At 35.6% G+C, this 12115-nt stretch overlaps 1 pseudogene; it reads right to left on the bottom strand.

Moving 5' to 3' along the window:
- Window positions 1-10790: 10790 nt before the first annotated feature.
- On the bottom strand, window positions 10791-11893 carry LOC121029168 (glyceraldehyde-3-phosphate dehydrogenase-like; annotated as a pseudogene).
- Window positions 11894-12115: the final 222 nt, after the last annotated feature.

The following is a 12115-nucleotide window of genomic DNA, read 5'->3' as shown; positions in this document are numbered from 1 at the left end:
TTTATAACTGATCCAAAACTATATTTGCTGGTAATGAAATATTTGAAGTGACTGAATTTCTCTGGTTTTAATTAGATCACACTTTTTCCAGCAATGACACAAATTTAATAAATGACTTAGCAAAATCACCATTTACTTCTCAGCTTAGAGGTGCACCAAACAAAAACACAGATATTTCATTGTCCTGCTGGACAAGCCACCTTCCAGAGACTAGACATTTTCTCAGATACCTTTAAAAATCTAGAGACAGCCTCTGTTAAAAAACCCCAAATGATGTGCTTTCTTCTGCAACATTTCTACTCAGTTAGTAGGAATTTGTCACTCTTTACACTGTCAAATTTAAATACAAAAGAATAGAAACTTTAATCCAATTCTTAATCCTTCAAAACTGCCCAAGGAGGAAAAAGAATCCTTTTAAACCAGGGTATAATAATTTTCACTCACTTCTGCAATAGGAATAGAGCACAAATTAGACATAAAAAATCCCTTTCAACTTTTGAGCACAATTTTAAAGTAAAGTTTTATTCTGAATTTGAAATTTGCCAAGGTCTGTGGCTGAGTTTCAGATACCCACTTCCCTTCTTGGCAGTAGATAATTTGGAAATCAGAAGTCTGCACATTTGAGATATTTCCAGGCTTGGAGTGTCAAAAAGACAAGATGGCATATGGTGAAGTAAAAGGGATTTCTCACATTCAGGAACACATTTCAACTTCCAAAACATAAAAATAAATAAGTGCTTTTTCAAATTCATAAAAGAAATAATGAGAATTTTGCCCAAATATTATAGACATACCAAAGTTAAGCAGCAAGATGTTTAAGTCTGTCACTTCCTGCAAGCTTTCCACTAAATGGATAAGTTCAAGTTTCAGGACTGTCATATTAACTTTGGCATAAAAATGCTTCCTTCTTTGGCAAAGATGACAGTATTCCCCCTCAAAGAAAAATTATAGTCTAATTAAAGTATACAATTTGATGTTTTTATACCAACGTTTTCCTGGGAAGTTTCTTCAATACTCCACTTGCTAATTTTAAGTTCAATGGATCAGAATATGAAGGGAATTGATGTGGTGAACACAAGGTCTATGAAGATGGTTTGCTGTGCTGTCCATTTACCTGCTCAGTTCTTTATCCTGCCTGGTTGTTATAAAACAGAAGCTGGTATATTTTTGAGTCTTACTATAATAGTTCTTTTATTTATTGGTCTTGTGAGCATGTTGATACATGTTATCACTTCAAGTGTTACAGAAGAAATAAGTACTCACGAATTAAATCAATCAACTTTGTTATTTTTCTGATAAACTCTTAGCAGAAAAAATAAAAATACTCACTAGAGAGTGAACCATTGATCAAGCCTGTAGATTTCCATGATTTACAACAATACTGTATGTTATCAATTGTTTCATTAGCGAATACTTAAAAAATACTTTGGTCTTAATTGCAGAATAACTTATTTGACAACAGTCCCGTAATCATTTGGGCTGATTTAAGGGGATTATGTGGAGAAATCTTGCAACTTTAACAAGAAAGTTTTATGAAGTTGCCCATATGACTCTTTGTTCATTATTTAGATTTATACGAGGGATATCTTTGTGCGACAGCTTCTTTAGAATGTGAGTGCAAGGCTAAACACATTTGGAAAATGACAAAGTTATCAAAGAAAGTAGCATATTGTAAAAAAAAAAAAATTTATAAAGCATTTTTCCAAACTGTCAGATTATAGAAAGCATTTGAACATGGGTAGGATGGGATTGTTTTCAACATTTTAAAGTAATAAGAAATTAACTGTTAACTTTTTAAATGCCTCACTTTCCTAAGATATCAAGTATGGAATTTGAGTAAAAGTGGCTCCTGGTCTTAATCCTCCAAATTTGTGTATGAGGGAGAAAAAAAGAGGTATAGAATAAATGTGTAGGTCTGGATAATAAAGCATTAGTTACTTAATCTATCTGGACTTCACTTTTTTATCCACAAAAACCATTTATTTTTGCTATCATAAGTTGATTTATACATAGAAGCACCCTGAGCTTTTGATTTATACATAGAAGCACCCTGAGCTTTCTAAGGAAAATTCAGCATCAAAAAATAAGGTGCTTGCTGACACGATAACTTCTTTTAGAATTAATATGTCATGTATGTTAGATCATTTCATTTGTAGAAACCATCCAAAGTCACCATTTCCCTCAGTTTCATCACAGAAAAAATATGTTTCACTTACATCTGAGGTCATAATTTGGCCCGTCAACCAGAAACAGAGAAAATCAAATCTACATCAATATGTATAACATTAAGAGTTACCAAATATCCAATACTATTCTCCAAGCTTCCTGTGCCCCTTCTATGATGATTTTTATGCTTAGCTTTTTTTTTAAGTTTTCACAAGTAACAGATCAGATACATAATATGCTTCACTTTTATATTCAGATTACATGTTACCAATAGATTCTTCCTCACATGAGCCCACTCTTCCCTGATGGTATCTAAAAAATAGACTGAGGTGTTTGAAAAGTTGTCCACTCCTGTGAATACTTAAGGTATCTCAGTTTCAAGATAACTTAGCGTTATTTAAAATTCAGAGGTTTATACAATGAAAACATCTGAGTGCTCTCCCATGGAGTGAAGGATTAGTATTGCAGCAAAAAGAGATATATATGAGATAAAATTTTAAGTACTTCTGAGAACAGCTCTGGGGATATCTGTATCAAGAATCAGCTTAATGTGAAATTGGGAGTAATTATCCAATGTAAAAGAACACAAACTATTTAATACATAATATTTAAAACTCACTAATTCTGTGTAATATTTTACCAATTTCCTTTTAGAAATGTAAGGATAGGGGCACCTGGGTGGCTCAGTCAATTAAGCATCTGACTCTTGATCTCAGCTCAGGTCATGATCTCATGGTTTGTGAGACTGAGTTCCATGTTAGGCTCCATGTTAACAGTGTGGAGTCTGTTTGTGACTCCTCTCTCTCTCTCTCTCTCTCTCTCTCTCTCTCTCTCTCTTCCCCGCCCCCCCATCCCACCTTCACTCCCTCTCTCCCTCAAAATGAATAAACTTAAAAACAAAGAAATGTAAGAATAGTAATGCATCTTAATACATCTACATGTGTGCATGTCATTAAGTACTGTTTGTAAACAAGATTTCTAATTTAATTTTATAGCTTTTCCAAAATCAATAAATAAAAAATTGTTTAAAATTTTCCTTACTCTTGTAGTAAAATAGACAGCTTGTGATGACATTCTCGTAGAGGAAGCAGAGTTTGTTTGTTTGTGTGATTATAACGTTAGGACAACTCCTCAAAAGTGGAAATTCTGATTCAAAGAACATGGACAGAGTTTTCAGACTCTCTCTAGATTTATTCCCTAGGTAATTTCACACTCTCCTTATGGTTGTAAATACTATGCACAGAAGACTGTTGCCTGTGGAGCTCTAACCAGCCACCTCTCCTAAACTCTGAAGTTATAGGTCCAACTAAACAATGTCTGCAAACATAATAAGTACCTAAAACTTAAAAGATGCAGAAAAGGAAAAAAATATCCTCCCAAGAAAAGTTGTCCTCCGAGTTTTATCTTCATTTCAATCAGTGGCACCTCTGTTCTTCCAGTTGCTGAGCAAACTTAAAAATTTGAATCGTTTTAGGGTTTTCATACATTCATTGCAGTAGCATATCCTATTTCTGTGAAATGTGTCCAAAACACACCTAATTCTTAATAGTTGTGCTACTGCAACCGTATTTAGACCAGCTTCATCTTACATACATTATTCTACCCTTCCCCTCTTGCGTCATGCACATGGCAACCAGAAGGATACAGTTAAACTTCAGGTTATGTCATGCCTGTCCAGTTCAAAGTGTGCTAACCACTGTTCGTTTCACTGAATGAAAGTCCTTACCACGTCTCATAATGCCCTACCTGATCTGGCTATTCCCCATCTCTGATCTTCCTCTCTCCCCCAACACACTGTCACCTGCATTGGCCTCCTTGTTTTACTTCAAACATGTCAAACATGCCCTTTCCCTAGGTTCTTTTTTTTTTTTTTTTTTCAACGTTTATTTATTTTTTGGGACAGAGAGAGACAGAGCATGAACGGGGGAGGGGCAGAGAGAGAGGGAGACACAGAATCGGAAACAGGCTCCAGGCTCCGAGCCATCAGCCCAGAGCCCGACGCGGGGCTCGAACTCACGGACCGCGAGATCGTGACCTGGCTGAAGTCGGACGCTTAACGGACTGCGCCACCCAGGCGCCCCCCTAGGTTCTTTTTAAACACTGTTCCATCTACCTGGATTGCTCTCCCTCCCACATCACAAGGTGTCCCATTCCCTTCCTTCTCTCAGGTTTTTGCTCATCTGATACTTATCTGAGATGCCCTCAATAACCACCATTTGTAACATGGCACTCTCTATCCTAATATTCGATCTTGCTTTGTCCTGTTTGATTTTTCTTTATAGCTCTTAACTATCCAATTAGTTTTTTAATCATTGTTTATTTTTTTTCACTCCCAGTGCAATGTCACTTGGAATAGGCCAGGGTTTTGTCACTTTTGTTTTTACCTATTTCATCACATCTAGGACATTTCTTGGTTGATGTGTCCTTTAAATATTAATTGAACTAATTAAGATTTTTGATGCATATTAGCAAATAGCTTTCTACAAGTTTGAATCGGTTAATTCTATCAGCAACAATATTTGAAGGTACCTTTTCAATCGTGCCTTAACCAACATTTGGAAATGTAGCTTTGTGCTCCTACACACACACACACACACACACACACACACACACACACACACATATTCATTCTTGTTCTCTTTCTACAAGGCTAATAGGGAGAGAGTAGAGGAATGACTTAAGATTAGGGCATTTCATTGTAAGTAGAATACTCTGGATAAGTGGAGCCTTGGATTGTAGAGAATTGCTGATGACTGAAAGAGGAGAGAAATAAGAAGAGTGCAAAGACAAATGCAAAAGAGAAAGGTAGAGGGCAATGCTGTACAACAATAGAAAACAGATTTGGGGAAGCTATTTTAGCCAAGAACTGAGATGGACGTTGGGTTTTCACATATACCCAAATCACTAATTACAGTTTTGCACGTTTTCTGAGAATGTGCTCGGAGAACTAGAACACCAGAAGGAAACTTAGTTTTCACTATATATGTTTGGGAGCAGAGAAAACAGAAGACCACAAATACTACGCCATGATTAAGTCTGGGTGGTGAGATAATGGATTATGGTTTTAAGTAAATTATCTCATGCAATTCTCACAAGAACTCCTTGAATTAGCTTCTATTATTAGTTTGTAAGTATCTTGCCCTAAGTCCCAAAGCTAGAGCTAAACTTTTGAGTTCTAAATTATTATAAATTCACAAATTTTTTTTTTTAATTCTCAGACTAAAAATATTCTCTATCTCCTCTTCCCTTTTCTTTCTCTCCATCTTTTTATTTCTCTATCTCTGTTTATCTATCCATCCGTATATGCATCATAACTGGGTAATTCATGGACTAATAATGAGAGTGTGCCATAAATCAATTTATGATTACTCTAATTCTGAGAACTTGCATTTCATTTAAATAAAATGTTCTTTGTTTATAATGGATATTGTGACTGATACTCACTATTCATTCCCCCCCTTATATGCTTAGCCTAAATTAATTATGGTAGACTAAATTCACCATCTTTACCAGTGATTCATTCCCAGTTTGATAGGCTTTAAACTCTTTGGGCCAATAAGAGACCAGAGAAAAAAAAATTCTCCAGGATTTTGGTAAAAATAAGCAAGTAGTTCTCATTCCTATCCCACCTGATGAAAACAAAGAAGAATCATTTCATTTCTAATGTTAAAAACTAACATTGGGTGAAGCCAACATTTGTCTGGCAAAGGAAACATATAAGAGATAAAGATAGAAAGATAGAGAAGTGAGAGAGAGAGTGTATGTGTGCTTAGAATTGACATTTAAAAATCACTAAAAAAAAAAAAATACTGTTTATTACCAAAGGTTAAACATAGTAAATGATAATTAGAATGTTCTATTGGGTTAGAGAGTAGTCTCTACTCCCACTCAGAATACTTAGTAAATAGGACATGGATCCTTGTGGAAGCAACTTGCAAATGAGGAAAACAAAAACACACACACACATTACAAATTTCTCACTTTCACACTAGGTTTTAAACTAGAAGTGTTTCAATGATTACTGGGCTAAACTGGGATATTATTATTGGCAAGTTAACTACTGCAGAATGCTTATGAGACTCGATAAAACAATGTTGTTAGCAATTACTACAATAAAATAAAATGAAATAAATATTCCATACTATACAAACTGAGTTGTGACTATTCACCACATCATGTAGCATTTAAAATATAAATCACTATTCATCTTTCTAGTGATATATACACTCAATTAGCTACCAGTTTATTTTCATATGTCCAAATTAACAAATTTATATTAAAGGATAACAATCTTAGTGGAATTTTAGGGGAAAGATTATTTAGTGCTGCATTTACAATATGTAAATTACTGCTAATTATTTATTGTTGAATATTTTTTAGTCAAAGGAAGAGTTATTATAAGTCATTTACCTGGTACCACAATAGGAAAGAAAATAGATGTAGGTGGCTTTTTATTAACTCATAGTTTAACTCTTCAAAAAGATATCAGGAAAAATCTTTAGCGTGACATACAAGGATCAATGAATTCTGGCTATTGCCTGATCTTTTGCATTTCCCTCATAAAACCTTTGTTCTAAAAGAGCAAAATCTGAGAAATTTTGTTCTCTTTCTTTGGGTTAATTTTCCTTTTTTTCTTATTCTTTTATCACATCTTCTCCTATAAGTGTTTTCTTTATTCTTAGGCTTACTAGATGCCACTAGTCTATGTCTTTATACCATCTTATATCTAGTATTTTAATAGATTTTATTATGTTGCATAATACTTCTGTAGTTGTCCATCCCTCCCACTAAAATGGAATTTCCTTGATAACAGAGTCCTTTTTAACTCTTCATTCTTATTACATATCACAGGCCCTAGCATATGTGAAAAACTCAGTAAGTATTTGTTGAATAAATGTATTCAGAAATAAATATAGTGGGACACCAGTAAATTCTGTGTCCCAGAATTTAAATTTTGGTTCTAAAAGGCACCTAGTTCATTACTTCGTTAAAACTCAGTTGTTAAAGTATGTGACTCTTAATCTTGGAGTTGTATGTTTGAGGCCCATGTTGGGTGTACAGATTCCTTAAAAAGAGAATCTTTTAAAAAATAAATTTTGGTTCTATATAATGTATTTTGTTATTATGATATAAATAAGTTTCAAAAATATTATCCAGGCCAACTTCCTAAATAGAATTATACTACACTTAAGCAATTATAGAGTGCCAATTATATTCCCAAGGTTTATATTAAAATATTTTATAAAAATATTATGTAAATTCATAAAGATATTACAGCAGATATAACTATCTAATTGCATGTTTTAAGTAAATTGAGAAAAATAAATCTTTGTCTAGTTAAAGAAGGTAACTGAGAGATGTACATGGAAAAGCAGACATTTATAAAGCAATATCTAAGCAGAACTGTTGTATATATTAAGAAATCAATCATTATTTACTATAAAAAAAATAAAAAAACAAAAAAAAAATTGGTAGCTCCCAGGACAGAAGCAAGAAGGAAAGAATCAGGCGTATGAATAATAACCATGGATATTAAATGCTGAAATGCATGCATGATGTCTTACACATTGCCATTGGAAGATTCCATTCAAATTATTTCTGTGTCTGCCCTCCTGATTAACCTTTCAGAAAAAGGAATCTGACTAGTGTACTTCTGAAATTAGGGGAAATGTGGTTCTTTGACTAGCAAACCAGAATCATGTAGCTTTTTGTGTAATTGGGGGTGAGGAGAGATAATTTTCCCAAACGTCACAGATTAAATCAAAAACAAAAACAATGTCAGAACCTACCATAGTCATTTACATTCTCAGACTTTATGTACATCTCAAGTTTTTCTTTTTATAAAATCTTGTAACACAAGAAGTAAGTAGTTGGTCTGAGCAGACAATAGAGTTAACTATTGATTGATATTTTAGAGGTATACTATGAATTAAAAACTTCCATTCATTTTTTTCAATTGAAATTAGCTAATATCTAGGAAAATTAACTCGCTCTGTGGGTCTACCAGAAGGATCAGAAAAACAGAAACTCATTATTATATCTTTTTACAGACAGAATTTGTTATGATAGAACATTGAGTGAACAGATGTTTGGAGGATTAAAATTTTTTTAAAAAAATACTAAAATAACAAAGTAGCAATAACTACAGGAAGGAGGTGTTACCCACCCAGACGGAGAAACAAAGGTGATGCTAGAATCTAGACTCTTAGAGGAGGAGGTCCTCTTAGATCCAGATCAGTTTCTATTCCTCTGGGAAGCAGGTTCTACCTGACAAAGAGAGTAGACTGTAATTGGTTTTGCAGCACCCAGGGAACCAGGGGATTGGAAGGAAGAGCTGCAGGGGCAAAGGGACATTATTGTGCTAGGAGAGCCAACAAGCAAAAGGACAAGAGAAAGTTCTTTCTCCTCTTTTCCTACCATATCTTCTTCCTTGTATATATCTCTTAACAAAGGAGGATTGAAGTTCCAGCTACAAAAAAAGAGTGTAGAAGAGGGAGAGACAAGAGTGTTGAAGCTGAGAGACAATAGCTTCATAACCACTACAATGTTACATTTTACCAAACTGTTATGTTTTTGCATTAGCCCTTATTTTATTGGCATTTTAACTTGGTGTCATTAATTGCAAGTTACTTACTGTAATACTGATAGTATGTAGAATGAGAGTAAAGTTTATGTGAATTTAATTTTTGTTCGGTTAAAGTTACCCAATTTTTGACTAGCTAATTCTAGAATTCTAACTTTTTACTAGGTAATAGTTTTATAATACATTGATGATTCTTTGGCCTAGTAAATAAACCCAACTTTATAATTTGTTGCCATTTTTGTCTTCCTTTAAGGCAGAGGATATCTATAAGCCTGCCATGCCAGATATAGCCCATTAGTCACAGGAAAAAACAGACAGCGGTGTGTGGAATGGATCAGCCCAAATTCATCATGACCACTAAAAAACAACACAAAACAAATATCCTATTAGTGATGTGCCAAGAGCTTGATCATTTCGAGTGAAGGATGGCATGTTAATGAATATATATAAAGGCAGTTCTCAAATTCACATATTTCAAATTAACAGCAATCAGTCAATTACACGCATGATATCGACTTGCTTCACATATTGCCCTTGAGTAGGCTGGAAACATACAAATGAAACTAACTCAGATACGTGATGGATTTGGAGGAGATTCCTAATTAAAATCATAGCAAATACTTTATCTTTCTGATACATAGAACCATGCAGCTTTAATCAAAATAACCAACTCTAAAATAGGCACAAATAGTGGCTAAGCAGATGTTGAGAGGAAGCAAACAAAAACATCAACAACAAAAATCCTAAACTGAATAAAATGGGAAGGCATTGAACAGGAAATCTTGGCCTTTGACCCATTATTATATAATGGATTTTCTAAAGTAAGGTAATACATTTTCTGAAATCCATTATAAAAAAAGGGTTCCAAAAATAAATGGAACACGTATTCTAGCATTGCTAGAATAAATACAGATATGGGGACTCACATAACTCAGCTTCAAAAAGAAAAAAAAAACAAAGGCAACCCAATTAAAAAATGGCAAAGGTCCTAAACAGGTAATTTTCCAAAAACATACCAACTTCCAACAGGTACTTGAAAAGGTGCTCCACATCACTAATCATTAGGGAAATGCAAATCAAAAACCACAATGAGATATCAATTCACAGCTGTTAAGAAGTCTATTATTATAAAGATAAGAGATGAATGCTGGTAAGGATGTTGAGAAAAGCAAACCCCCATATACTGTTTGTGGGACTGTAAACTGATATAACCATTGTGAAAAACAGTGTGGAGGCTCCTCAAGAAATTACAAATAGAACTACCATATGACCAAGAAATCCCACTTCTGGGTATATATCCAAGGGAAACAAAATCATTATCTCAAAGAGATAGTTTTACTCCCATGTTAATTGCAGTATTATTCACAATAACCAAGCTGTAGAAATAATCTAAGCATCCATTGACAGATTAATAAAGAATATGTGATTTTATATATATATATGATTATACATATATATTCATCTTTAATACATATTTAAGCTGAATATTATTTCATTTGTGTGTGAATTTTTAATATAAATGCAGTCAAAATGTTCAGTGAACATGTTTCAGCAGTTCAACTCTATAACAATTATAAATAAATCTGCTAAGTTTTTCTGGACAATGCCAGCATTTGGCTTTTTTCAAAACAAGTAAATTTCTTACTGATGACAATAGTGTTTGTGGCATTTTTATCATACAGTAGATTCTATCCATTCACTATATATTTCTAATGTTGTCCTACTTGCAAATATAGGTTTTTAATGTCTGTCTTCTGTGCTGTTCCTGTCAATGTTATTAATATATATTAAACTATAAAAGAGAGCCAGAGAAAAAAAAATCCTGCCATCCATGACAACGTGGATGAATTTGGAGAGTGTGATAGTAAGTGAAATTTATATGTAGAATCTAAATACACATATTTTGGAAGGGTATACTTTTTTCATACAACATAATAAGGTCAGGTTCCCCCAAACCCTCTCCTTCTTTAGGGGCTCTGGGATGGAAACTATGTAGAGGTTAGGAGACTTTCAGTGTGTTCAGGGGATGAGTTGGGGCAAGGACTCCCCAGCAGCTGGGGGCCTCTCTCTTCCTCCTGTTCTCACAGGGGCTGGTAATTCAGGGGGCTCTTATTCCTTGGAGGCCATGTGGACAATAAGCTCCACCACCTGGTTGCTATAGCCAATTTCATTGCCATACCAGGGAATAAGCTTTAAAAATTGATCACTGAGGGCAATGCTAGCCTCAGCATTGAAGATGGAGGAATGGTACTACTGTTAAAGTCACAGGAGATGACCTGGTCCTCCGTGAAGCCTAGGATGCCCTTGAGTGGGCCCTCTGATGCCTGCTTCTCCACCTTGCTGACGTCATCATATTTGGCAGCCTTCTCTAGGTGGCAGAGCAAATTCACAACTGACATTTTGTGGGTTGGATTAAAGAAGGCCATGCCAGTGAGCTTCCCATTTAGCTCAGGGATGACTTTGCCTATCGCCTAGGCAGTGCCAGCAGAAGCAGGGATGATATTCTGAGAAGCTCCTCAGGCCCTATGCCATAGCTTCCCAGAGGGCCTGTCCACGGTCTTCTGGACGGCAATGGTAGCACGGACTGTGGTCATGAGTTCTTCCATGATGCCAAAGTTGTCATGGATGACTTTGACTAGAGGGGCCAAGTATTTGGTGGTGCAGGAGGCATTGCTGACAATCTTGAAGGAGTTGTCGTATTTCTCATGGTTCACACTCATCACAAACATGGAGACATCAACAGAAGGGGCAGGGATGATGACCCTCTTGGCGTCACCTTCATGTGAGCCCCAGCCTTCTCCATGTTGGTGAAGACTCCAGTGGATTCCACAACATAGCACAAGCATTACCCTATTCAATATTGGAGAGATCCCACTCTTGGAAAATGGAAATGGGCTTTCCATTGATGACAAGTTTCTGATTCTCAGCCTTGACTGTGTCATTGAATATGCTGGGGAGGCGGGGCAGGGGGGACTTACTGAAGCATGTAGACCAGGTCACTGAGTTCAACAAAGCGGTCACTGATGGCGACAATATCCACTTTGCCAGAATTAAAAGCAGCTCTGGCGACCAGGTACCCAATACAGCCAAATCTGTTTACTCTGTCCTTCACCATTGTGTCTTGGGGACACGGCTGGCACTGCACCAGAATATGAGGCTGTCTGCCCAATGGAGGAAGAGCAGAGAATCTGAATACAGATATTCTTTTTTTTTTTTTTTTCAACGTTTATTTATTTTTTTGGGACAGAAAGAGACAGAGCATGAACGGGGGAGGGGCAGAGAGAGAGGGAGACACAGAATCGGAAACAGGCTCCAGGCTCTGAGCCATCAGCCCAGAGCCTGACGCGGGGCTCGAACTCACGGACC

Source organism: Herpailurus yagouaroundi, unplaced genomic scaffold (assembly GCF_014898765.1).
Source record: "Herpailurus yagouaroundi ecotype Mexico unplaced genomic scaffold, PumYag 139, whole genome shotgun sequence".
Taxonomy (NCBI): Eukaryota; Metazoa; Chordata; class Mammalia; order Carnivora; family Felidae; genus Herpailurus; species Herpailurus yagouaroundi.
The sequence above is the reverse complement of the archived record's forward strand: the minus strand, read 5'-3'. Positions and strand labels throughout refer to the sequence as shown.